A 27,923-nucleotide genomic window follows, 5' to 3' on the forward strand; every position below is an offset into this window, starting at 1 on the left:
TGTGTTAACTGGCCACATGGGGAATAGATATATGCATTAACATGCCTGATACTGATAACTGTCTCACCTGCAACGGACTGATGTCTGTGCGGCACGCCAGAGGTACCTGTATAGGGGTGATACAGCACTTTGAACATTATCCATGACTGTATGACAGCCACAGGGTGCAGTGTGCATGTTAACACATTCACCTGTACAATAGCATATAGCATGCACATGTGTGCATACACAGGGTAGCATACTGTAGTATGCGGCATGTGTGTAAACATACCTTGCATATGATGTTACATTACATATTGTACAGTGACACATGCAACTAAATGGGATATAATAGTCATATGTGCAGTAGTGACTTACCAGGCAACTCCAGGCTCATTGGTTGGGAAACACCCACCTCCACGATGGCAGCTAGTGTTTGTGGATGCTGTTCTGAGGGTGTCCCCAGGCTGGTCAGTAGCTTCTCGGTGGGTGTGATTGGGTGCTGGGTTGGTGGCCCACCACCTGTTCCATCTTGTTCCCTGGCGATTGCACTGGCACGCTGTTTTGCATGTCGTATCAGGTCCATGCAGTGTCTGCGCACCTGCTGGTAGGTGCTGTTATGGCCATCCACATCATTAACCCTCCTGCGAAGGTCCTGTCACAGGTCATCATGCTGCTGGGCATGCTGTGGCACATGGCTGAACAACACCTTGTAGTTCTCATGGAGGTACGGGATGAGTGCATCATCCTCCAGGCGGCTATACGCTGGCAGGCATGAATGAGGCATTATCTGGAAGACATAATGATGGACACAGGTCACAGTATCACAGAGATGTACAGAGATACAGCTGCACATACATTTGTATTAAAACTTGTACATCTGAACAGTTATCTTTGCAAATCGTCATGACACTGACACTACTGACATGTTTGTGTCACACACATGTAACACCCGTTATGCATTGGATATCATCACCATATATGTGTGTCACCTCATTACATTGTTCATACTCCATGTGAATGTTGTCTTGATGTGGGCATGTCTGTTTGCCTGTACTGGTGTTCTTACCTATCAGCACATACCTGGATGTGTCCACAGTAATGTTGTTGACCTTGATGCTGTGTATATGTCACATATCAACACATTCACTGCCTTAATGGACATGAGCAGTGACAATGCACACATACGCACAGAAACCTTTACATGCATGTGTTTTGCCATATACATTTACACGGCACTGTACAGCAGTTCAACATCCTGCCACGTATCGCCTGTGTTGCACATGTGATAGACATGGGACAATGGCTAGCTGGACGTCATTCGCAAGGATGGTTATCAACTATAGCATGTACGGGCATGGTTTTCTAGCTGTATCCGACAGCCATTTTGCCACCGTGAGGTGCATCAGTGCCACATTACTGATCCAGACAGTTAATAATACATCTACCATGCGGTCATCGCACCATGTATGACAGAGATGACATGTGCAGCTTTGATGGACAGGGTTGCATGCTATGGCAGAAGTATGTAACATGTATGGCACAGGGATCTGTCCAGCATGTGGTGATCCTTGTAGTAGGACGGTGGCTGTCCATGACATATGTCTTTCAGATCAGGATATGTACGTGTAGCATGTCCAACATCACAGTGTAGCACATGTCTTTATGCAAGGTAGCCAGCATGCTGCATAGTGGAGGTGAGGATTGTGAAGGCTGGTATCGCCCATCCACACATGGCCAATACCCCTTAAAGGTGATATGTGATCCGATATTGGTCACCCGAGTGCTGAGTATGCCTGTCCAATGATCTCCATGCTCATAGATGGCACCCTGTCATGACATGGGTGCCTCATATGACTACCTAATAGGCCTGGAGACGTCACCAACTCAGGGAGGTGAACTGCACAGCACCATCCCTTACACAGTGTCCATAATGTTGACCGCTGCCTAGGTGGTAGTTAATGGGTACAGGGTTATTCACCTAGTGGTGACAATGCTATTATCAGCTGTCAGATTGTGCACATATGTCACACACCCCACCCACAAAGCCCATTCTGTATGTTGCCTACAACACTAAGACATCTATTGCTCCAAGGTCATGGCCATTCACCTCCTTACATACACAGATGCCTCTCATTTGTCTGTGTGGTATGGGCTACAATGAGGGGGGAGTACAAAACATTAACCCTGTTTTACTGTAGCTGTCACTGGTGTGATATGCACATGTCACTCAGACACCTTTTATAGTGTTGCTTCTGTCAACAGGGCACAGGTAGAACACTCCTGTGACATACAAAGGTACATCTAGTATACTCAGTGTCGCTGGAACATGGTATGGGTCATGATGTCCTATGACCTGTCACAGGTATGCTATGCAGTGTGAAATCATCCGTACTGTCATCTACTTCTGTACTGCTAACATCTATGTTGATAAATGTTCATAGACGTGCAGACCATACTCAGCAGGGTAATAGTGCAGTGCCTCCAATTATGACTGTCGTCTCCACTAGTGGGTTGCAATGGGTTGATATTATCCAACACCCTATCTGTATTGCATATTCATGATCAGTACTTGTTCAGAACATGTAAGCACTTCATGAGCTATTAATTACTATAGCACCCATTCCAACTCATTTCTTACAAGTACACTGTCTGTCCTTACATTTCCAGCTTGCTTACAGTACAACAGCTGTTGTACACATGTAACTCACATATCTTGTGAGACATGGTTGAATATACAGGCATGTTCAAGTGTCACTTACCAGTGCTATTGTCTGTCTATATGATGAATATGGCAAACATGTGGCAATAGAGCAATTGTCTCATGTACACAGTCAATGCTCACCTCCCAACATACGACACTACAGCCTGTGGGAGATGCACATATGTAGCCATGCTGGGGGTAATGCTCTCACCAACCCAGACTGAACCTGACATTCATGTGGGGACGTTTAACATTTGCAACACACCCCACTCATCACATAGTCTCACTAGATCTCCATCACCACAGGCCACACATAGTATGAGTACGACATTTGCAGAACCTCTCCATACTCTGTGTAGGCACCAGAGGCAGCCTCCATCACTAAACACAACAACAATTACTTATAGCCCACAGACTCATATGTGCCCATCAACTACAGCTAATAGGGTGTTATAACATACCGAACACACCGGTCATAGGTGACTCTGTAGGTGGTCACACTGATACGCCAGGGATCACTGCAGTGGCTGCACTGTACAGAGGTGCAGGTAACACATGGCTCTGCTGTTCACAGACAAGACACTACCCTAGAGAGGTGCTGCTGGTGTAAACACTGTAGTTGGGCTTACACATAGACTTGCCAGACAGCATAGTACCTCACTATGAACCTGTGAAGCTATTACATGTCCTTTGTGCATGGTTAATTGAGTAGCTCTTCCATTTCGATTAGCTATCATGCTGTTACAGTGTCCCATGACTACAAGCCATATGTATCCTGTTATTGTGTATTGTACATGCCAATAGACGATACCTTTGGTATGCATGATATGCCTGTTATGCTGTGTAGAATATCTGACATATCTACCTACAATACTGTACATTACACATATTTTACACATTATCCCATAATGCAAAGCATACTTGCACAGCAGGACAATCTTAGGCATGTTATTGTTGTTATATGCCCATACACATGCCTACTGTGACAGTATATCAACATATACTATCCCCTGCTATGGCACGTACTTGTTGGACATACCCTACCACTGACGGCGGGTGGTGTGGAATTGCTCTGATTAAAGCCCTCATGTAACATCCCTTGTGGTGTATGTGATGTTTACCTTGTGGCCCACAGCAAGACACACAATTTCTACAAGCGTTACTATGCTCAACAAGGCATCACTACATAATACCTTTTCCCTCTTTATGCATTGCGTACACTTTTAATTAATACAAAACAGGCTCTACATACACTAACATACTGAGTGTTCTACATACCTTGTTAGCGTTCCGAATCTTTGTAAATATCTCTAAACAGTGTAAGAAACTTCTCTGTGTGTAAGATTTTCAGTCCATATATTTCTAGTTAATCACTGTATATTAATCAGATCAGACAATAGTAGTACAAGTAACGAACGTAAACTCATCAAGTCAAACAGTAATAATAGAAAATATATATAATTCTACAGCATTACTAAGTATTCGAAAGTAATCCAAGCAAGGCAGGCAGTCTGTTTCCAGTCGAAAATCCTTTATTAAGTACACAGACAAGCGATCCAAGTAAAACAAAAATAGAGTAATAATGTCCTCACAAGCTTTCTAAATATATATATGCTTTTTATCAGGCATGAGAGTGGTTTATTGTGCTGTAAAACAAAGTGTTATTGGTACACATGTTAAATTCACATCCTTTCCCCCATCAGTGTGACATTCGAGCTGGTCCTGCCCTACCTAGTAGCTGTCATAATAATATATAGCCCTAATGTATTTTAATGGTACATCTTATTTAACCAAATTATTAAGTCTGTGATTTTATACAAGGCAATATACTACATGGCTGGAAATATATCAACCTTAGTTCATTTTGTGATCAAAAATTATATATAAATATATACATATACATTTTGCATGTAAAAATCAGTTTCTATTTTCATAACCTATTGTTAACAATATATGGACTGAAAATCTTCCACACAGAGAAGTTTCTTACACTGTTTTGTTTTTAGACCCACTACACTTTAGTGGGTTGTTTTGAGACTTCGGGGATACCACGGAGATTACTTGTTTTTTGTAAATATCTCTCTTACACCTTTACTGTTTAAAATGGTTCTATGGTATGAGCATACGGTTTGAATGTATGGCAAGTCATCCTTATATACGTCGATACCTGTAACATGTGGTTTCCTGCCGCCAATTGGTGTTCCTGAGTAAATTATTACATGCACATCAGCTGTGCAGCTACTCCATTCGCCAGTTATGCAGCAACAGTGGGGTATAATTGACCTCTCCACTTGGGCGTTGCCCTTTTGCCCTACCTTCGGGGAGACGGCCTGTATGTGTTTTGTTGTGAGGAATTTGCAACTGCTATTTGTAGAGACACTGATATTTTGAATTCATGTCCCCCGTGGATTGTGTGTGACGGCTAGAGTATGTGGTTCTACATGTGAGTGTACCTGTCATCTCAACCGTCTGATAAGGGACTATTGCAAACAAAACCTGTAACATCACCGTCTGTTCCATTATACAACAGCTACGATTTCACATGGCGCCTTTACAAATGTGTCTCTCACAAGGTATGTTAACGCCTCTGCAGATGTAATTGAGTGAGTGGATGTTTGTGATGTTATTACAGTCTGTATTGCAATTCGGGTGTGGAGGAGATGTAGGTGGGTATACATAGCATATACAGGTTTGTGGGGACTGCATTTCTACATATTTCATATATGTGTGTGGGCTCCTTCCCTAATTGAAGACCTATCAGTTAGTAGACTGAACTATGGTTGTTACGGGCTTATACATTGAGCCATTGTTAATTGGTTTCTATATAGTATGCAGGTGAGGTTGATACTTCCATACCTCCGGAAATACAGCGATATGTAAAGGAATGTTACTAAATGACAGCTGTCTCTTGTATTTCTGTCACAGATATTTGCACTCATTGCAGTTGTGTTGGTGACTGAACCTCTTTGGCATGGGTTGCCACCTTTTCAAATGGCCATATTGGGACATTTGCAGGACATACATCAGTGTTTACAGGCCGACACATACCCATGGTCAGTACACAAGATAGAACATACTTTTATCCTGAACACATACTTATTCTTGTAGCACTTTAGCTACTTATCATGTTTCATGTAACATTTACGTTTTGTAGATACAGGCATAACTATTTAATGCAACTGTTACATAATATATGGGACATAATTATGTCCTACAATCTCAGACATTTGTCCTTTTTAATACTTTTTGTCAGGACACAACTGCCCAGGGAGGAGCTGTCCCTCTTAAAGTGGGACAAGTGGTGACCGTATGCCTACGGCCAGCTATAACCACATCTACCGTAATGATCTACCTCCGAGTTAGCACTAACAGACACACGATGCAAACACACACACAAACATTACAGTCCCAAGGAAACACACACAGCACCCTCAAACAACACATACACAGACTACAGCAATCACAAACACAGTTGAACACAGTACCTATGCGGACCGCAACACTGGCAGCGATAACTAAATGTCCCTTAATATCGTGATAATATTACACGCTGTTCCAGTGTTCCGGTACTGTGTTCTTTCAGTCTTTAAGCCTCATGATTACGCGTGTCGGTATGTGACACATTCCATAGTTGGCAGTATCCTATTTATTTCTACCTCCATGGTTGTGTACATGTCATTGACCTATCTATATATTTGCAGATATAGGTAAATCCATATATATCAACATATATCTCTCTATCACCCTATCTCTATTATATATATGTGTATATATATATATATATATATATATATATATATATATATATATAAGAGAGAGAGTGAGAGGGAGAATATACCTTTCATTGTGTACATGTCGGTGTATACTGTTTCCTGGACTCCACACGCTTGTGTTTGAACCTGTCACATTACACACCTGCCGTTGGTACATCTTGGGTAGCTTAGTGTTAGGTGGTTGTGTACATGATTGCATGTTCTACTCCTGGCAGTGGTCGTTTTACCCTTCAGAGCAGGCACTATTAGTACAGGGGTGAATAATGCTGGTTTTACCTGTTCTGGACACCACTGACCATGATCTGCGCGATATTCAAAGAAGCTTAGCCCTGTTTCGCGCATATCCGCATAGTCATGTTTAAATGACGCTTACCAGCACTGGGCAATGCATATTCCTGCTAACATGTGCTAAACCTGATCTGATGACCTGCATCCAACATCCATTATTCGTGCCTTCGGGATTACGTAACATCCCTTGCAGGACGTGGAACCAGGAACATGCACGACAGTCAGTGCATTTACCACTTGGGCATCTGGGATTTGAACGTGTTATGGCATTTTGTATGTGGACTGTACTATGGCTGTTACTCCAAACTGCAATCAAATGGGTAACTCAGTTAGTTTACATATGGATGAGACCTATTAATGGTATGTCCAAGTGATGTTTAATGGATGTGCTCCAGCATTGGGAATGTTTGTCACAGTGAGCCACACACTATAATGTGCTACACCTTCACACAACCATAGGTGGAGCATGCTGGGGTGACAGATACCTGTCATGGGTACACCCCATGCTTTGCCACTACATCCATGATTACATTACATGGATCCCCTCATTAACACACCAGGGAATCCATGCAGAGTGTGTGGGGAACAGTGATTACACACATGGATCCCGCAATTGGCTCTGCTCCACTGAGGGACAGTTGGTTACTCGATGTGGTGCCGACAGCAGACACTGTTTGTCTTGATTGATGAATGGCCTCTGACAATCGGGCATGTACCTACCGATGTACCTAGAAACCTATACATACAGTACCAACATATGCTGATAGGTGCGTGTACTGTTCAGGTGTTGACATTCCTTGTTCCAATAGCTGTTGTGTGTGCAATAGATGAGGGCTGCCTATGTAGGATTCACACAGTAGGCCACCTATACATTACAATTTACATGTGGTCGTGTGTGTGTGCCATCCATTTTACTGTGTGTGCAGGTGGAGAGGTGTGTCAGTCCATAGGGGCCTACACTGTCAGAGTATGTGCTATACATTTCCTCTTTGCCAAGGTGTAGGCATATTGGGCACGCCTCTGTCTGCCTACTGGGGCTGGCACAGGGTGTTCATGGTCTGAATCCCTCTGTGCCTGTGATGGCCTTGGCAATTGCAGTGGGCTGTGAGGGCCTTCACCATTATGTTCCTGCTGCAGCTGTTTCCGCAGGATCATATTATGTAGCATGGCACATACTATTAAGATGTGGGCACATGTGCCTGGAGAGTACTGCAAGGCTCCACCAGATATGTCCAAGCAAAGGAACCGTAATTTCAGCATCCCGAACACATGCTCTATGATGATTCTGGTTTGTGCTTGTGCCTCATTATGGCGTTCTTGCATGGGTGTGTGTGCATTTCTGATGGGAATCAACATCCACGGCTCCAGTACATAGCCAGCATCTCCCACAATGTGGCCATGTTGGATGTCCCCCCTGACGAATACCTGATACAGCTGTGAGGCATGCCAGATGTGGGAGTCATGGTAGCTTCCAGGGCTGACAGCACACACATCCATGATAATGCCCTGGGCATTGCACACAACCTGGCAGTTGATGGAGTGGTATCCCTTGTGGTTTATGTAGTGCCTACCATGCTCACTGGGTGGTGACTTGATATGTATGTGCATGCAGTCTATCGCACCCAGTACCTCCGGGTAGTGTGCTACATGGTGGAAGAGACACATATTGCTGGGCAACTCCTCCTGAGTTCAGGGGCAGTATATATGCTCATTGGCATGTGGTAACATGGCATCCAGGAACTGGTGTAGTACCCCGGATGCTGATGCCTGTAAGATCCCCATTATATCTCCAGTTGGCCTTTGAAAGGTACCTGTGGCTAGTATTCGCAAGCTTACACATACCTTTGTGTCCACTGGGATGGGTTCCCCTCTGTTGTTTCTGGATCTCAGGCATGGCCGGCACAGCTCAACTATTTGCTGTAAGATGTCCCTGTCCACCCTGTAACGCTCTACTATCTCCAGATCATGTAGCCCCTGGTAGGTTACCCTTGGTCTGAACACTCTTATCCTCCTCCAGGGCCTGCTGTGGTTGTCAGCATCATCCTCCACAACACCTTCAGTCTCTAACACATGGTGATGAATCACAGCTATGGCAGCTCCCAACATGTACATTGTAAAAGTTCCCCATCTGTTTACACCGATGGTGCAGTGTTTGGGAATACACAGGTGTGTGTGAGGTGCTTTCACACTTTATACTATTGTGCTGTGAACACTGATGATGTCATAGGGTGTGTATGTATGATCATAGCTACAGGGTATCTTATGTGTTTTATGACAGGTACTACCATTGTGGCACCTTTGTGTTGAATTACATTTGGCTGCCGTGGATTACCTCTTGCCTTTCCCTTTACATTTCTTAACATTTCACCTCCCATTTTCTGGCATGCATCCAGCAGCCTGCTTTCATTTGTACTTTCCTAAACCTGGCTTATCTTGCGTAATGTGTTCTACGGCCGGTCTACTGCAGGTTTGCTTTGTTCTGCTATGGCAGTTCTCTTTTCTTTGCAATCCAACACCTCCCCTATCCTGTTTTGCAGGTTTCTGTGAGCAGACTTGTCAGCTGCCATCGATTGCCCACTGTGAGTTAATAGGTGTTAATTGCTCAGTTGTACTCCAATTACCATACTGCGGCACTTCCTTATTTTCTTCCCCTAACCTTCCTGTTTGAGCTATGGTGCGCGGCGCGTGCATCCGCTTACCGGGTTTCGGGCATGTTTTCATCCCCGTACACATGCGCTTTCGGGCACCATATGTGCTCTCAGCTAAACGATGCTATACCTACATCCCCACCCCTGTCCAGCGGCTTTGCTTAGCAATGGCCAGGCCGGATTTGCATTGCTCCAATGTGCTTACAGCTACGGTGGCACACCCCACTGCTGATGTCATGTATACCTCTAAACCACTCCTCGGTGTTGTAGCGCTGCGCCATATGGTACATCCTTAGTCAGGCGGGACGTTTGCAATTCACTATTACTTGCCTCATTTGCATGGCACTGACTACTAATTCCTAGTTACCACACCGAACACTGTCACAGACCCTTAGCAACCCTTGCAGCTTGGTTGTGGTGTACCATGCATACCGTTGAGTATTATGGTGAAATCATGATTTGTCTTACATTGCGATTTTATGACATTTGTATATATTTTCTTTGTGTTTCCATTTGCGCACACATGCCCTGCGGTTGTACTTTGCGTTACTGTGGACATGACATTAAATTTTGTTTTTTAGGTGTTGTGCATCTTTTCTTATGCCATTGGGTGTATATTTAGCCATTGGCATATGTTAAAATACACGGGGTAGACCATAAGCAGTAGAATCGCTTGATACATTGCTCCAGTCTTACTTATGGGAGTGATCCCATTGTCCTCGAAACAGGTTTAACCAAAAGTATTAGGCTGGCGCAAACAATTGGGCGCCTAGATCTGACATCAGAGCATCAAGAAATTAACAAACTGCCTGTGCGTCATATCCAGTATCTTTCTTGCCCCAGATGTCAGAGGAACCAAACCAGAAACAAACAGCCAAAACGAATACCTCCCAAAACATGAAACGCAACAACCATCACCTAAAACATATATAAAATCCTTTACGGTGGGAAAGGAGGAGGGTAAATTGGACTTTCAGCAATGTGGGGGCCTGTACATCTAGATTTATAGGTAGGTACAAAACTGTACTATATTCTTCATCTCACATTACTACAGTCCTTACTTATGGGTGAAATCCCAAAGCAGGAAAGGGAGGATGGTAAAAATCTTTTGACATCCAAAGCGCTAAAATGCCCTGTAAATTGCAGTGGCAAATCCAGCCCTGAACTTAGAATAAAGGAAGGTGGTAATGTTTGAGGAAGACTGCACTGAACTCCAATCATGAAGTGAGCAAATGTCTTTTGTAGCAGACCCTTAGAAAGGCCGTGATAGCAGTAGCCCTGGAAGAGTGGGGCCTGATTCCATGAGGAATCTCCTTCAACTGATGGGAATAATAACGAAAAATACAAAACCCAATCCATTTCCAAATAGTTTGTTTTGAAACAGGTTTACCCTGTGAACCCAAAACAAAAGAAACAAACAATTGCTCCAACTGTCTGTAGGCTAGGTTCTGCTCAAATAATAATGCAACTGCTATAGCCAGGCTCCAAAGTATAAAATTTTCTCCCCTTTCAAGAAGGGTTTGCATAACTTGTAGAGCAAATGAATAGTTTGATTTAAGGCCACTAGAAACCACCTTAGGCATAAAGGAAGTTGATGCATAAAGAATGTAAGATCCTTATGAAAGCTCAGGAAAGGCTCCACTGCTTGTTGGATTGTCGGCCTTGAAACCCTTCTTGCGGTATTGGCCAACAAAGGGAAGGCATATACACCCAGACTTTTCCAACTGAATGCTGCAGGCTCAAAAGGTTGTTGAGTAAGTTTTCGATTTTGAAATTGGATCCAAGCAGGGTAGGAGCTCTCGTGGGGGTCTTATATTCTTTGCCCTCTAAGAAATTGCTTAAACCAAAGGGATGAGAGAACTCGGGAGAATCACAATCATAGTGCACAGAAATGGCACAGAGGGAGACCTTTATTGAGGAAAAGACAAACTGCCGTCCAATAACTCAGTAAGATATTGAAGAGCAACACTTAAATCGAGTTTGGAACATCAAAGGTCCTTTCCTTCCGCTCCAAATAAAAATCATTTTCATTTATCAGCATAAACTTTCCTGGTACTAGGCCTTGCAGTTTGGCAAAATAACATTCAACTTGGCCTTGGAAGCTGAGACCCCAGGCTCCAAATGTTAGAATTTGACAGGCTGTTAGATGGGGAGACTGACATTTGACATTGAGAAAAGACTCCTCTTGTGACAAAGGTCTGCGGAATCAAGGCAGAGGCCATGGATGTTCTCGTGCTAAGCTCCTCAATGAGTGGTACCAGTGTACAGGCCAATCATACTTTATCCAATCATGGTTGGCTTGTCTTGTCTGGCCTTTCAAGAGTACCCATGAAGAAAGGGCAGAGGTGGAAAGGCATATACATACGGGTGTTCCAACTGAATGATAAGTCACCATGAACCCCAAGGCTTGGACTGTCCTTGCAGTCAGCCTGGACCCGTAGAGACATTTGATGGCCATAAAGAAAGGCTTCTTTGTTTCAATAAAGGTCAAAAGCTTTGTCTGGGGAAGCTGTATTCAGTCTCACAAGCAGAAAGCACATGTCACCGAAGGGTACTAGACTGGAGATTGAACATGACTGGACTTACCCTAGGCATCTGCTTTTACATCCATCCTGTTAATGATGAAGAAGTCCGTCCTTTTCTTGTTGTGCAATAATCAGGCGATCATCCAAATAAGGATAATCCAGTAGATGATCATATCTGAAAAATACTCACTGGGCCAATACCCCTGTGAACCAGAACTGGGCAGCAGAGATAAATAAAAGACAATACAGAGAACTGAGGATGTAAAATTTCCAGCCAACTTGAGTACCTCCTGCAACTGGGCCTGATAGGAACATGATAAGCCTCTTTGAGATCGAGGACCATCCAGTGATCTTTCCAGGCAACATAAAAAGAAATTGTAAGTCAGCATCTTGGTTTTTGGAAAAGTCAGTAAGTGTTTGTTTAATCGTCCCAATTGGTCCATATTGCTTGAATTGGAGCTAGATTTTTCCGAGAAAAAAATCCTCCACTTCTGACAGAGAACTGGCTGTATAGCTCCTATTTGATGCCGAAATTTGTCTGCGAGCCTCTATGAAGAAGTAAAGGGACGTCTGCTCGCGAGCCTCTATCGGCATGGCATGGAAATAGAACATAACCTCGGTTTATAATGTCCAATACCCATCTTCCTGGGAGCTAAATACCAATTTTGTGAAAAGACAACTTTCCTCCCAAAGGAGCTATGAGCAAGAGAATCTGGCAGCTGAAAATGTAGGTCATTGGGCCTGTTCTGAAGGACTGGCCTACCCTCACCAACAGATTGAGGCCTTTCCAACTCCGTGTGTCTCGGCCTGAAAGACTGGTGAGCTCCTGCCCTACCATTTCGATCTCTTCTTAGACCCCAGGAGATCAGAGGAAGAGTCGTCCACCCCCATAGTAGGCCAATTTCAACTAAACTTTGGTAGTTGTACTTGCAAAAAATCTTTATCACTCTGCATAGACTTAGTCTTGTCTTCCATTTTCTTTAAAACTGACTCACAGACTTTAAAACAAAACTTCAGACTGTAAAGGCATCCAGAATTCTAGACAACATGCTCAGACAATTCTGATCCTTAAGCCAGGCATCTCACGAATAACTGAACCGGTGGCAGCCACCCTGAAAAGCTGCCTCAGCATCAAAACCCCAGAGCAAAGAGTGCTTACCACTCTTTCAGAAACATACACTAGATCTTGCAAGCTTACACTCTATACCCTCTGCCGGCTTGTCCACTACATGAGCCTGCTGAGAAAGGAGAAATTCTGATGCTTAACATATGAAACTGGCAGTTCAAAGCTCTCATTGCTAAAGTAGAAGAAGCATGTTTGCTTCTTACCCCCATCTATCCGCTCTACTAACACCTTATCTATCCAGTTCTTAACAACAGGTCCTCCTAACACACAGGCCCCTGACTATGGTTTCTGGGTCGCCCTAGGATGGGCCCCTGACTATTTATGAGCCTCAGGCACCCTGTAATACCTACAGATCTCGAAATCCTGTCAAGGCACATCCAAAAGATTAGGGAAGCTTCCGAGAAAGGACATCTGAAACAACATCAAAACCCGGGTATAGCTAAGGGGAACATAAACCAACCCATAGAACTCCTAAGTCTCTTCCGGAATCAAATCCTGTCCTCCCACTGAAATGCTCCCTTTCTCAAATGCAGAGTTTCTGAAAATGAAAAATCCTCTGGAGGAGAAGCAGAAGAGTGAATCTGAATCATCAGAATCAGAATAAGGAGAAATCTTGAATCCTCCTCTCAGAAGACTGAATCATCAGGTCGGCAGAAGACTCTGAACTATGGCTCCATCCTGGGCCTTTTATTCCAAGGGCATAGAACCTCTAATCTTAAAGTAATCAAATTAGAACCCATCTTAAGCATGTGCTTTTTATCTTAGGCACTGAAAATCGAACTGACACCAGAGGAGGCAAGACAACAGCCCCCTTAGGCCGCTTAGAAACAGTAGCAGAGGAGTATGCCTTAGGCATAGAAGGCCCCGAGTAACCTGAGGCCCCTCAGCCTGGCCCTTCTCCTGAGAGGCCATCCTGTAAAATCAAAGTTTCCCAGCCGACTCAACAGAAAGATCAGCCGTATCCACCTGTTCAGCTGCTTAGCTTCTAAAGGTCAGCGTCGAGTAGACGAATCATCCTGCCCTGGGCTTTAAAGATTTGTCTTTGCCAAAAGATAACATGGGCATAAAGTAAACACACGGCGGCATATTATAATTACACCTCTTTAAAAAGACTAACCTGTAATCTAACCTCCGTTTATAATTAAGCTTATTAAACTAACAAAACCGACACCCGACGGAAAAATGCTCCGAGTCCCAAACTGGAATTACAAGCAGTGGTAATCCCTGCGGTGTCTGTTTCCCACAAGAAATACAGTGTCACTTTTCTGACGTCGGTAGTAACTGAAGCAGAAAAAACAAGAAATATTCTAGCAGATGCCAGCCGAACGGTATCGGTCGAAATTTCAGCGAAGCGCTTCCAAACGCTGACGGCACCCGCGCTGCTTCTGCGCTTCGGACCATGCAGCAAAAGCGCTGAGATATATGCGCGATTCATGCGCCTTTATACCCTGGCGGCTCGATGTCAGATCGGCGCCATGACCCGACGTCAATACTGATGTCGGGCCGACCGAGGACAGTGGACTACCCCATAAGTAAGGACTGCAGCAATGTGAGATGAAGAACATCTTTGTAATACATGAGTCTGGTCCGCTTTCATAGCTCCGATGTTCTGTTTGGAAAAATGTAAACTGTTTTTTTTTGGTTTACATTTCTGTGGGCTTATGCTATGCCTGCACTACTTCATGAATTGCTAGGTACCTTCATTTGCATTGTGCGGCACTGCACATGGGGTGATTAGCATACCTAAGCCGAGGGCTGTGCAGATCTGGCGTATGCTGGTAGTGCACGTGGAATTGGATCATACCTGAATCGCTCAGCAGCCATATTTGTCATTATACCGCCTATGCTACGCCTGCGCCTGGCGCAAGCTTCATGAATCCTGGGGTGAGTGTCTTAAGAAGTCTTCGGAGCCATCACAGTATGAATCACGGTAACAGCACAGTGTTTGACACCCTGGTTTAGAACCATAAAATAAATTTTTTCAGTACTACATATAACATTGGAAAGAGATGTGATTCCATGACTACAGCACTGCAAAGCCAGCATGTGTGTGCTAAAACTACACCATTGTTTTAGTACTGCCAAAGGCCAGCATTAGACAAATAACATGAATGTTACCACTGTTAAAAAGAAAGGTATAATTTAATTATTTTACACATTAGTGAGTGCAAAATATTGAGACATTTGCTGTCTAACAGGGTGAGTTTGATGGCACTAACCAGCTTAATGAAAAAGATGCATGCCAATTTTGTTTTATGGGTAATACTGCTTTCTCTTTTAATATCTAATCTCATTCTAGAGAAGCACGACTTTTACAGAAGAAATGGTTAATCAATTATGCCGAAAACGGTACATTAAGGGGCTATATTCTTCAAGCAGCCTAGCCTCTCACCCCCCCCCACAGCATAAACAGTGGTCTCTCCTCTTTCCACTCGGGAGACTACTCTATCCAATGTACCTCCAAGTATATGCAAACCCCACCCTTCCCTCCCAGGAGAGGTGAATTGGCCTGTCATTTTATCCCCCCTCTGCCTGTTTCATCCAGTGACAGGACCACTAAATAAATGTGGGTTGCATTCAAGGCTTTGGCTCTCTACTCCATAGAACCTGGCAATATGCAGTAAAAAAAACGGTGCTGTAAATCTAGAAGATTAGTTAGGTGTATCATTCAGTTTATTCAGCCTATTTTGCATTTATACTATTTTTTATCAAGTAAAGCATATCTGAAATGTTTCTTAAAAATATTTTTGTTTACTGACTCTGGTCTAGAAAACAGTTTTTCTCTTTTTCCATATAAGTTTTCTAATGGTAAAATGTATATGATACATAAATCAGCTAAGTTTCCTACGTAGACTGGCTGAAGAAGAAGCAAGGAAATGTGAAAAAGTATTTTTTTTTAATTAATGTGAGTGTGTGACAGTATTTTTCATTCAGAGAGTGAATGTCTTCACTGAAGCTTTTCTGTTTTGACTATAAGACTGTTTCTATATAAAAGATGGAGAGAAAACATACATTACTTTGATGAGCTGATGCTGAGGCAATGTGAACAGTATGTGAACTGCTTTCATTTTATAATGTATGTTATGTAACATTTCCTGAGTGAGGAGATGTCTGTTACCATTTTTCCTTTCCTTATGTTTTCTGGTTTTACCTGACTTTTTCCTTTCTTCTGGCTAGTTGGGAGGGTGGCCTAATGGTCAAGGTATTTTCCTTATAAACACAAGATGCAGGGTTTGAGTCTCACAAGGGATAATTGGCTAGGCTTAAAATGGCTCGCAAGGGCAATTAGCTTACTGCTAATGTATGTACATATGCATCTATATAATGATGTGTTTTGTGGTACACATTCTTTCCATTGACTTTGTTGACCAAAGAAAGTATACCCACATATACTATAAATGTGTGTGTGTGTGTGTACATACATACACACATAAAGTTTGTGTATATGTGTAAATATTTCTATAAACCTTCCCGCATGTCTACTGATACTCTTTGTTAGTAATTCATTTGGCACTCAAAACACTTTTTATTCTCTTTCTATAGCAATATGGTTCCTTTAACATTTTCAGTTGTTCATGTCTGCTCTGCTTTGGTATTTACATTTTTGTCCAAATAATGCTTTTTTTGTATACAGATATACATTGTCAGACTTTCGCCTGTCATTTGTGTCATCTTCCTCTCTAATAAGGTTATATATGCTCTATTTGTGTATCTTGTTTTTGTATGCTCTCCAGGTTGTGTCTGAAAAGGTCTTTGGACAAGCCCACCTAACTATTAAACAAATGTTAATTAAATAAATTGCCAGCAGTCACTCTGTCTACTGTCCATTTTATGAAAATGTCCTGCTCAGGTCCATTTCTAATGATCAGTATGAAAACAGGAATGTCACCAACACTTGAGAAACTGTAGATGCACTTAGACATATACCATGATACTCCATTTGCATAACTTCTGACTTTGAGGTAAAGTTCCCAGATCCCTGAAGAGAGCCATTTATGCTTATTGACTTTTCCTGATTACAAAGGGAAAAAAGTTAAATACAACTGCATGCCCTGAAACCAAAGACACCTGTTCATCTTCTGTAGTGCTGAGGTGTCTGTGTGCATCTACAGTCTCTTGTACAAAACTGTTAGTGGTCTGATGGATTTGCTGAAGATACTCTTGCTAGACTTTTCAGTACCATGGTAGAAGCAAATATTTTCAGTACAGGTTGCAGAGATTAGCTATCTCACTTATTTGTAGTGACCTTAGAGTTGATGATATGTAATTTAGGGGAGGAGGCAGCACCATTACCCATAGAGAGGTGTGTGTGTGTGTGTGTGTGTGTGTGTGTGTGTGTGTGTGTGTGTGTGTGTGTGTGTGTGTGCGCGTGTGTGTGCATGTGTTTGCTGTTGGGGTTCTACCTCCAAAAATAATGATGTAAATGGTGATTGTTTCCTCGCTCTAGTGATGGATTAAGAACAGTGAACTATGGACTGATGAACAGCCATACAACACCTCTTCCAGTATCTAAACTCCTGAAGCCAGTTAAATAGTTGCATCTTTACACAGAATTCCTTGCATATAAAAAAGGCTAGTAAGATACTTAACACTGATAGGCAGACACAGTGTGATCTTAGCAGTAGTATATAACAACATACCCATACTACATCATAAAAACCTTTATCAACTAATGTCCCAGGCATCCAAATCAAATCAAAATGTCCTCCTGGCCATTTGTTCTGTGGAATGAGTGTTAACATGTGCTTATTCTTTAATTTAAAGTCATTTACACAAGTAGTTACAGGACTTTAACATTCTGTTAAAGCAGATATTACTTGACATTTCCCCACCTCTGCCCACCTTGTTGCTCTTTTTTTCACTTACTTCACTGATGTATCGACAACTTTCTCCTCTGATGTATAGATAACTAACTATATGTCATCGATGGGTATATAACTGTCAACATAATAGTTGTAGATAATATAATGTTCAAAAAATAATTGTATGTTATTGTTCGATTATGCCAAACATAAGTGAATAATTCCATTATATAGTATGCTTTTACAAGCTTTGTATAATTCCTCTTATCTGTAAAAGTTTGTTTGTGCTGTTATACTGTAAATGTTTTTCTGCTGTTTGGATGTTTTATTGTGGAACTTTTCTCCCTGGGCCTCCGCTGAAAAGAGGCAAATAGCCGAGTCAGACCTCCCCAGTAAATAAATGTTAAATAAAAAAAAAAAAAAAATATATATATATATATATATATATATATATATATATATATATATATATACGTATATATTCAAATACTCATTTACCATCCCATTTTATAATCAGAAGAAAGTATACCTCCCTACCTCCACCAACTTTTTATTTTAAATACTTGATACATTTGCAAGCTCTTTGTGAATGAGCCTCCAACTAATAGAAAAAGTTAATCGTACTAGTAATTGTAGAAGTTGATCTCACTGCATCAGCTCCTAACGTGTAGGTACGTTTTGCTTTCACAATGTAAATCTATTATTTTATAAGGATTTCAGTCAGTATAACTGGCGTGACAAACACTGCTGGCAATTTATAGCATAAGTGATGCCTGGAACTGTAGCTCTAGATATATGATGACAGCTTTCCTTTCACTGATGCATACACAATACGTTTCCTTATAATCTCAAGCCTGTTGTTTCATACAACTGTTTGATTATTCAGCCAAGATGAGAATAGAGGCTGTACAGTTTAACAAAGAAGTGAAAGCAGGGAAGGGGTTTAGTTTCAAGATTAATTCAGAACAGAGCATTGCCAAACAAAGTTACAGGCATAAGCGGGAGAAAGTAGGTAGATTTATTTTAATGATGAAGAACTATTAATAAAAAGTGCCTTAGCTTGGACTTCAATGATTTCGATGAGACTAGGTCAAAAGAAGTGGTAGAACAGAATATGGGTGTCACAAGACAGAGGCACCTTTTTGAGTGGTTCTCACTCTTAAAATGCAAATGATTTTACTGTAGGATACCCTAACCGGGAAAAGCCGAAAGACACAAACAAACTCTTCAATTTACTTGCAGTGCCCATGAAAGAGGTTACTAAAACATTTCCAAGACAAAAACAGCTTTGATGTCAGTGTATGCACAGAATGCTGTTATTGTATTATTTTCTATAACTGAAAAAGTGTTGAGAGAGCTGGGACAAATTTGACAGAAAAAATTAGAAATACAACAAGGTGTTTCTATTCTGAGTAAAACAAGACAGCATGTGCCTTGTTCCCCTTCAATTCTGAAAGTCTTAACTTTGAAATCAAATATAGTGGAAAGAAAATATCTTATGTCAACCCACATTCTTACAACTTAAAATTAAGATGCAAAACTGGTTCTCTAACTAGAGTGCTAACTTATTTACTTCTCTTTTTACAGTATAGTTATTTCATTAAGTATGATTATTTTATATAGGCCATATTTTCATCTGAGCGGTGGTATTAATATGGTTTATCAGCATATAATCATACAAAGCACAAAACCCAACTTTAATGAGCTTTACTTTGGAAAAAATATTATTTCTTCAAGAACAGTCTCTGCTTCCCTGGCTGTTTACTTCTCACATTGGAACATCAACAAATTTGCTCTTTCTTCAGTCTTCCATTCAGCTATAGAAGTTTGATGAGGAGGTTTTACCCTGCCTCCCCCCACCAAAAAAAAAAAAAAAAGATTTTCTATTTTTTTTTTTTTTTATAAAAACTACTGATATTACTCTGTTATTTAGTTATGCTATAGCTCAGCAAGCCTATATCTTATAGAGTCTCACTTTAATTATTAAAAAAAAAATTGCACCTATTTTTTTTTAATGGCAACGGTCTGCACCATTTCTTAGAGGACAAAAGATTAATGATGTTATCCAATAACAGTGCAGTGGAAAGTAAAAGAGAAGAAATGCTGTCTTTCCCTTTCAGATATTCCCACAATAAAGCTTTACTCTTATCTGTTGTCAAGCTTTATGGGAAAATTATGACCGTAAACATACACATATTTAAGAAATGTGCTTTCAATGGCACATAATCCAGAATGTCAACTTCTGCTTGCCATATCACATGAGACTGCTCAAGAGGTTATAATGAAGTAAGAAACAAAAATAAAGCAAATGGCTGTTATCAATTATCCAGTGGGCAAGGTACAGAATCAAGATATAAAGAATGATCTATAAATTGCTATTTCAACTTACTATAGTTCATTGAAGTTCACTTCTAGCATTTTAGAAAGTGCTTTCTTAGTGTTAAAAAAAAATCTACCTCTGATATCCCATCCTACAGGCGATGCCCTACCAAAAACATATCTAGCTTACTGATAACCCCTAGAGTGTTGCATAATAAGCAAAGTTGTTTCCTTTTGGTGCAACACTGTCCAAACATCTACTAAATAGAATTGTTTATTCCATCCCCGAACAGCATCCCTCTGTCAAGCTAGTATGGCTCTTGTTTTAGGAATTTTGTTCTTCAAATAATTTAAGAGCACATTAAAGTCTCCTCAGTGACTACATGTAGACTGTGCCTGCACAAGTCACAGTGAGTATTGTTAAAGTAGGAAAAGGATTGCAGCAATTGGTTAGGTCCATAAAAATTACCTACAAACAAATAGCCACCTGGTCTATGAACTTTAACAAAGGTCCACCTACCTCTGCCTGCTTTACCTGTTGTTGTTTCATATTTAATCCAACCCAAACTAGGGCAAATAATGTAATGACACCCTTGGAGGGAGCCTTGCCATAAAAGCCCACATACCATTGACTCCAACCTGCAAATATTTACTTTGCTGTAGATGCAGATCATTTTGTTTCTTGAAAACACAGCTCACTTGCTTGGCATATATCAACATTGTTCAATAAACAGGTTGCTTTGACCCTAGTGTTAAGGCCTGTTACATTTCAAGAGAACAGCTTAACCTGACGTCCACTGCTTGTGACTGTCAGTTTTCCTATTAGTTAAATTGTCACCACTCACAGAAGAGGGTGGGAAGCATGAACAGATGCTACAGCAATCAAAAACTCAGTAGTTGTAATGACAGACACTGCTGTGAATAAAGCCCACACAGAAACTACTCTCCTCCCAACTCAGCTTAGTGAACACCCAAAAGAGTCAAACATCTTGTGTACTTATCCTACACAGAAAAAGAACTCAGGGATATAACTACAACAAAACCTACAGAAACAACTTACCTGCAGGCTGAGATTAGTTAACATGGAAAAAAGTAATCTGCCCAAGGGAATCTGCTATATTGGTCAACATACCCTGACTGCACTTCTCTCTCCTTCCACTGCAAACATGGTTACGATTAGTATGACATCAAAGGAGATAAGTTGTGGTGGGCAATGGCAAAGTATTACCAAACAACAGTAGCACACCAACAGAAACAAGTTCATATTGAACCTTGCAAGGAAACAGAGCTCAGATTCCCAAAGTCTCCTATGAATTAGGGGAGATTTTGATAATTGATAATGTTTGTTCATCCTTGCCAACATTGTCTTTCACACTGGCAGCTTCCCAGCTATAACTACCACTTGCACTAGGGAAGCTCCTGTCTTGTGCTTGTTACAACTGTTTTATCTCTTTTAGAACAGGGACAGGGCTGAAAAAATCCATTGCTTCCTTTTGCTCATGTTCTTAGAGATTGGCCAACGGCAAGTACTTATTCTGCTGTGGGGGTATATACTCTATAAAGCAGTTGTAAGAACATGAAGGATACATTGGTTTGGAAGGCAAGAACTTTCTTGTAAGTCCATATTTAGTTTTCTTTTATCAGGAGATTTCCAGCCTTGTTCAGAGGATTGTACTAGCTTGAGCTTCACTTCTTGCCCATTATCGAGTGGCATGGGTGATATGTGTAGCCTATCTTGTCCCTTGTCAAGATATAGTTCTGCTTCCCCCTGGATAATTAAAAAAGTGGATGAGAATTGCCTTCTTGTCCTGCAGATGGGCTGGGAAGAATAGGTGCATAGTGTATCATAGCTTTATGATACATTTCAAAGTTAGAACAAAAGCTTTGTGCACATTGAAGACTGGCATACTGTAATCTGGGGCAAGACTAGCCATTGCTCTTCACACTTGGCACACAGCATCCACTTCCCTTGCTAAATGCAGACATTCTTCTCCGTCCTGATAATTTTAAAACTTTAAAATCCAAATTTGGAGAAGATTGTTAATTGATGTTAACTATTTCAATCTCAGAAGAAGGATTACCATTCACTCTTCTTCTTTCGGCTTTTCGCAGTTAGGGGTCACCACAGTGGATCACCTATCCACTCATGATTGGCAGTGGACTTTTTATGGTGTCGAGTTGCCAGCCCAGCATCCAACCTCCCACAGAAAGCACACACACACACACATATGCCTAGGGCCGATTTACAGTGTCCAATCCATCTACAGCATGTCTTTGGGATGTGGGAGGAAACCCACATGACCACAGGGAGGACATGCAGACTCCACAGAAGGCACCCCAGCTGAGGATCGAAGCAGAGAGCCTCTTGCTGTGAGGTGACAATGCTAACCGCTGCACCACCGTGGCCGCCCAATGATTACCATTCACTAACATATGAAAATTGTTGTGTACTGCAGTGGTGGTGCTGCGGTAATATTGTCGCCTCACAGTAAGACGTTGTCCTGTTCGATTCTCAGCTAGAGTGTCTTCTGTGTGGAGACATGTGTGAATGGGCGTACCTTCATTGAAGGTTGTGCGTCAGAGCTGGCAACTCAGCACATAAAAATCTACTGCCAATCATTAGCAGACCGGAGCTCCGCTGTGGCGACCCCTAACTGGGAAAAGCCGAAAGACACAACAACAACAACAACATATGAAAATTGCTGTATGATGAAGTATCTGTGGCTGTCACCCTTCAGTCTTTCTGGCAGACCTATAATCTTCAAATTATTCTACAAGAGTTTTATTACTCTGCTATCTGTTTTCTAGATCATTCACTGTAAGCTCTAACTGTCTTTGCCAGTCTTTAATTTCATTTACATGTTGAGAATGGTGATTTAAGAGTTTCTTTATTTTTTGCTGTTCCATAAGATCCTGTTGGTATTGTTCAAGTTTGGAGTGTAAGGCATTCACTTTAGCCTTAGTCTCTTCTCCCATGGACTTATTTTGTTGTAAATCCACTTTAACTTCTTTCATAAGATTATTGAGGAAATCTAAGGAGGTACAGGGATCATCTACGTCTGTTATGGTTTTACTATATCAAGCCCCTGATTTCCCTTTTGCTTTGGATGACATGTCACTATAGTTGCAGCAATAATGTTATTTTCAGTGAAGCTACCAGATTTGGAGCAAACTAAATGAAGGCTTAAACAGTAATTTAACAAAAGAAAACTCATGAGATGCTGCAGTGTTCAATAGTACATCTGCTTTCATCTGTAATCATGACTGCACCCCATTTTCTCAAGTCAGTATTACTAATTCAGATTCCTACTCCTGCTTTGCTTATGCCCAGTTTGCATAATACTTTTTCAACATAATCTAATATAATTTCATTATGTGACATTTTCTGGATGTCACTAGTACAAATTCACTCTCCTTTGTGGAGCCAAACAATTTTGTATAAGATATTGTAAATATAACTACAATCTGTAGTGTGTGAAAATAAACATTAGAATCTATTCACAGTTTATAGATTTTTATGTCTTTATTCCTAGCACATCTTACATATTTATAAAATGTCTTTCTAGTATGCTCAGTATCTTTATATACATTTTCTTCAATTTTTAGCTGATCATCTCACACTATGTTTAATCTATCTGTCCAGTTTGTTTATTTCAGTTTTCAAAGTTGTAGTTTGACATTGTTTCCCTTACTTATATTTTTTATCTCTGATCTTAAATAAATATCTTGTTGTTAAAGAAATACATCTTCCTGACTTTGTGTGCCTATATCGTAATGTTAAACTTTTTTTTTCTAGTTTTTATATTCAAACAATTTCCCTTACAAACATCATCACATATCTTTTGACATCTTTCCAATGAATGCATTACTGCAATTAGTTCAACATAGTGATTGCCTACTTCCAAATAGTCTGTTATTAATTTTCTGTGCAATGGTTTAGAATTCAGTTTGGCATAATTATCTAGCAGTAGTTCAACAGTTATAATACCAATAATCACTTCACATCAGAGGTAATAAAACTTGACTTGAAGTAACAGTTACTTCCATAGGAAAGCAAACAATATCTAGTATATTATGTTTCTTTCCCTGGTAGATTTGTTTACAATCTGCAACAACTGTTGCTCCTAAGCATATGTTGTAAATAATTTCCTTACTAATGTTGTAGAATCAATATTATTCCAGTGTTTTTCTGATAAATTTATGTCCCCAGCTATTTTGATTTTCCCTCAAGTGTTTCACAAAAGAAATGTATGAATTCCTCTAGCTCATTTACACTTGACTTTGGTGGTCTATACACTCTAACAATTGTTATATTTTCCAGGGTTGTCTTTATTGTCACAGTTACAAAAGCTACAGTAATACAGTAATAGTGTTATCATTAAATATATAATAATCACAGGTCATTGTAAAACACACACACACACACACACACACACACACACACACACACACACACACACACACACATGCATGCACACACGCACACACACACACACACACACACACACACACACACACACACACACACACACACACACACACACACACACACACACACACACACACACACACACACACACACACACACACACACACACACACACACACACACACACACACACACACACACACACACACACACACACACACACACACACACACACACACACACACACACACACACACACACACACACACACACACACACACACACACACACACACACACACACACACACACACACACACACACACACACACACACACACACACACACACACACACACACACACACACACACACACACACACACTGCAATCAAAGCTTCTACGGCAATAATGAAAGAATTCTCTTTCAAGTGATCAAAGAGAAGATGGGCAAAGATTGAATTGTGAAATTATTTGGTCGCCAAAATAGGCTGAGGAGCTCTCCATGTCTCCCAACTAAAAATAAACAATTTTACACTGTAGCATCTCAGTTATAGTTTACATTTAGTTGAGTCAGAAGAATTTGGCAAATCAGACCCCTGCCAATTTGCATTCTCTGTTTGCCATGACTCCCCACTGAATAGGGTAGCTGCAGACAGTAGCTCTTAGCATGGTAACAAAAAAATAAGTAGTTAATAGGTACATGTGCATGGTAATGATAAGGCATACATAACTAGGAGATGGTTCATGGCCATCCATTCACTAATGATAAAGAGTAAGTAAATGCAATTAGCTGCATGACGCCAATAATGCTCATAATGTTGTCAGCTGGTTTCCAGACACAGAATTCATCATCAAAGTTAAGGATGTCTTCTTGTAAGCTTTAAGAGTACACACTGAAAAAAAACATTTGGCTTAGTAGCTGAATGAACAAATATTTACTGTGTAGATAATGAATGACCATAAACTAAACAATTCTGAGATGCAATTAAATCAAAATTAAAAAGAAAAAAAAAATAAGATCCATGCAGCTGATGAGGTGGCAAGGAGCTATGACTAGAAATTGGTCAGTGCTAATCATGGTAGTAGTCTCATGGTGCTCTGGTGGACATCAGAAGTGAGGGAAGCTTTCAAGTTAAAGAAAAGTTTGCCTAAAATGCTAGTTAGGGGAGGGTCTATGGATATGAGCAAAAGATACTGATGGGCAAGGAAGGTAAGTAGTTGTAGCTGACAACCCTAAGAACCTATGTGTAGCAGGAATTTGTTGATGTCATGAAGAATGACATTCGGCTCTCTGAAACATTCTTGCAATCCATCAGAAGAATAAGGAGTTGGTGTGAAGCATTTTCTCCAGGCTGTTATCAGCAAGAGTGAAGAAATGCTGGTCTTGATTCGGGACGTTGATAGGATGTAGACGGAACACTTTGAGTAACTCCTGAATCCAAAAGACATGCCCTCTGAGAAGACAGTGCCAGAAACAAATTGTCAGTCTCTTATCCACTTCTGTACATGAAGTTACTGTTTTAATTAAAGTGTTCAGCTGCAATAAAGCTTCGAGAGTAAGTGACAGCCCACCAAATAATTTTAAATGCAACAGACTTTCTTGAGGACACATTTTTAAATCATCATTTCAATACTGCAACAAAGGTGGGGAAAGTAACGCCAGATTAGCAGACGAGGGATATCATCCTCGCATTCAAAAATAGTGACAGATGGATGTATTTAAGATAAAAATGAATCACACTTTCTATCCTCTTTGTGTAAGCCTATGCTAGAGTGATGGAAAAGAGACTTCATCTGTTATTGAACCTCTGATCCTGGTGGATCGCTGTGGATTTCTGGGAATCAAAACAATGGGTCAACTGTTCCTCCTTACACATCTATCTGAGGGGGGGGTCACAATAGTTTTCTATTATCATCCATATGAATTTTGTGGAACTGGGGAATGGAAATGACTATGCACTACAGAATGCATTATGGGACATCATGCATGAACACTACTCCCATGGCTGCTTGCCTCTGTTGTTGGACACCTATACTTGAGGAGTGAGCATTGTGTTAACATTCTTGGTGCTAGGTTGTACATGTTCAAGGTGAGAGCTGAAATCCACCAGGGGTGTACCTTACCTCTCTTCCTGTTCATGCTTTCCATGGACAGGACAACAATGTGCAGCCAAGGTCTGAAAAGCACCCATTTTGGGGATGAGAAGATTGGATCTGTGCAAGTGATGCTATCTTAGCCACAAGTGACCCTGCTCTGCGGTATACACTGCAGTGCTTTGCTGCTTGGTGCAAAGTGACTAGAATGAAAAGCAGAACCTCCCAATCAGAGGTCATGATTTTTTTCCCAGAAAAGAGTGGACTGTCCTTTGCATGTAGGTAATGCAGCTACCTTATGTGGAAGATTTTAATTACCTTGGGGTTCTTGTGTATTAGTGATGGTAGACTGGTCATCTGCTGGACGCAATGTACTGTAGCCATTGTTCTATGGTAAAGTCAGAACTTAGTCACAGAAGCCTGGCAGCTACTGCAGAAGATTAAGACCTCAAAATATTAATCAGTTACTTTCTGAATTCCAGAGTCTAAGTCACACAGCCTGCTTTAACCTACTGTGTGACTCTGAGCAAGTCACATAACAGACAATGCCCTAGAGAAATTGACTAATTTTTCAATGATTTCCTAGACTGAAAACCTACTAACTCTCTGGAATGTTAGATTATGCTACCAAGTCTGTACACATATCTGTGATGAGGATATGCCTGCAAACCTGGTAGCATAACATTAAAAAAATGCCCCCCCCCAAAAAAAAAAAAAACACTAAAGAGAAAAATATTTTATAAATGGCCACTCTTGCTATTCCTCCTCCTTTTTTCCTTAGAGCTGATTAACAACAGCCACACACACCTGCACTTGTAGGAGTGTATTCTGATGACTCAGCTGATTTTTTTAACTTTTAACACAGCAGCTTTTTTCTGCTTCATGGCTGCTGACTAACATGCTGCCTCTTAAAGCTTTAATGAATACTGTAACGTATCTGTAAGACAACACCATGTTCTCTTTTGAAAAGTTACTTGATGATGTAGCTGTTACATAAACTGGTCAGTTTTACTGCCCTTGGACATGAGGGCATGCAAGGGAAAGGTTCTTAGTCAAAATGAAATTCTGTAGCCCATTCACTTCTGTTTATTTTTGTTATTAAGCACTGCTAATGTGTTTGTTGTTGTTGCTATTAGCAAGCAGGTTCATTTCAGACAGCAGACATGGCCTTTTTCTGTTCCAATAACCTTGTCACTGAAACTGGTGTGCTAGCTGTCCGGATGTGCTTCTGACTAT

At 41.0% G+C, this 27,923-nt stretch overlaps 1 protein-coding gene across 2 annotated transcripts in view; it reads right to left on the reverse strand.

The window, feature by feature from the left end:
• The window catches only part of KIF19 (kinesin family member 19), a 1,202,512-nt gene that overhangs the window by 952,788 nt on the left and 221,801 nt on the right, over positions 1-27,923 (reverse strand). The window lies entirely within an intron of this gene.

This window comes from Protopterus annectens, chromosome 10.part0, assembly GCF_019279795.1.
Source record: "Protopterus annectens isolate FY-2018-M chromosome 10.part0, PAN1.0, whole genome shotgun sequence".
In the NCBI taxonomy this organism is placed as follows: Eukaryota; Metazoa; Chordata; order Ceratodontiformes; family Protopteridae; genus Protopterus; species Protopterus annectens.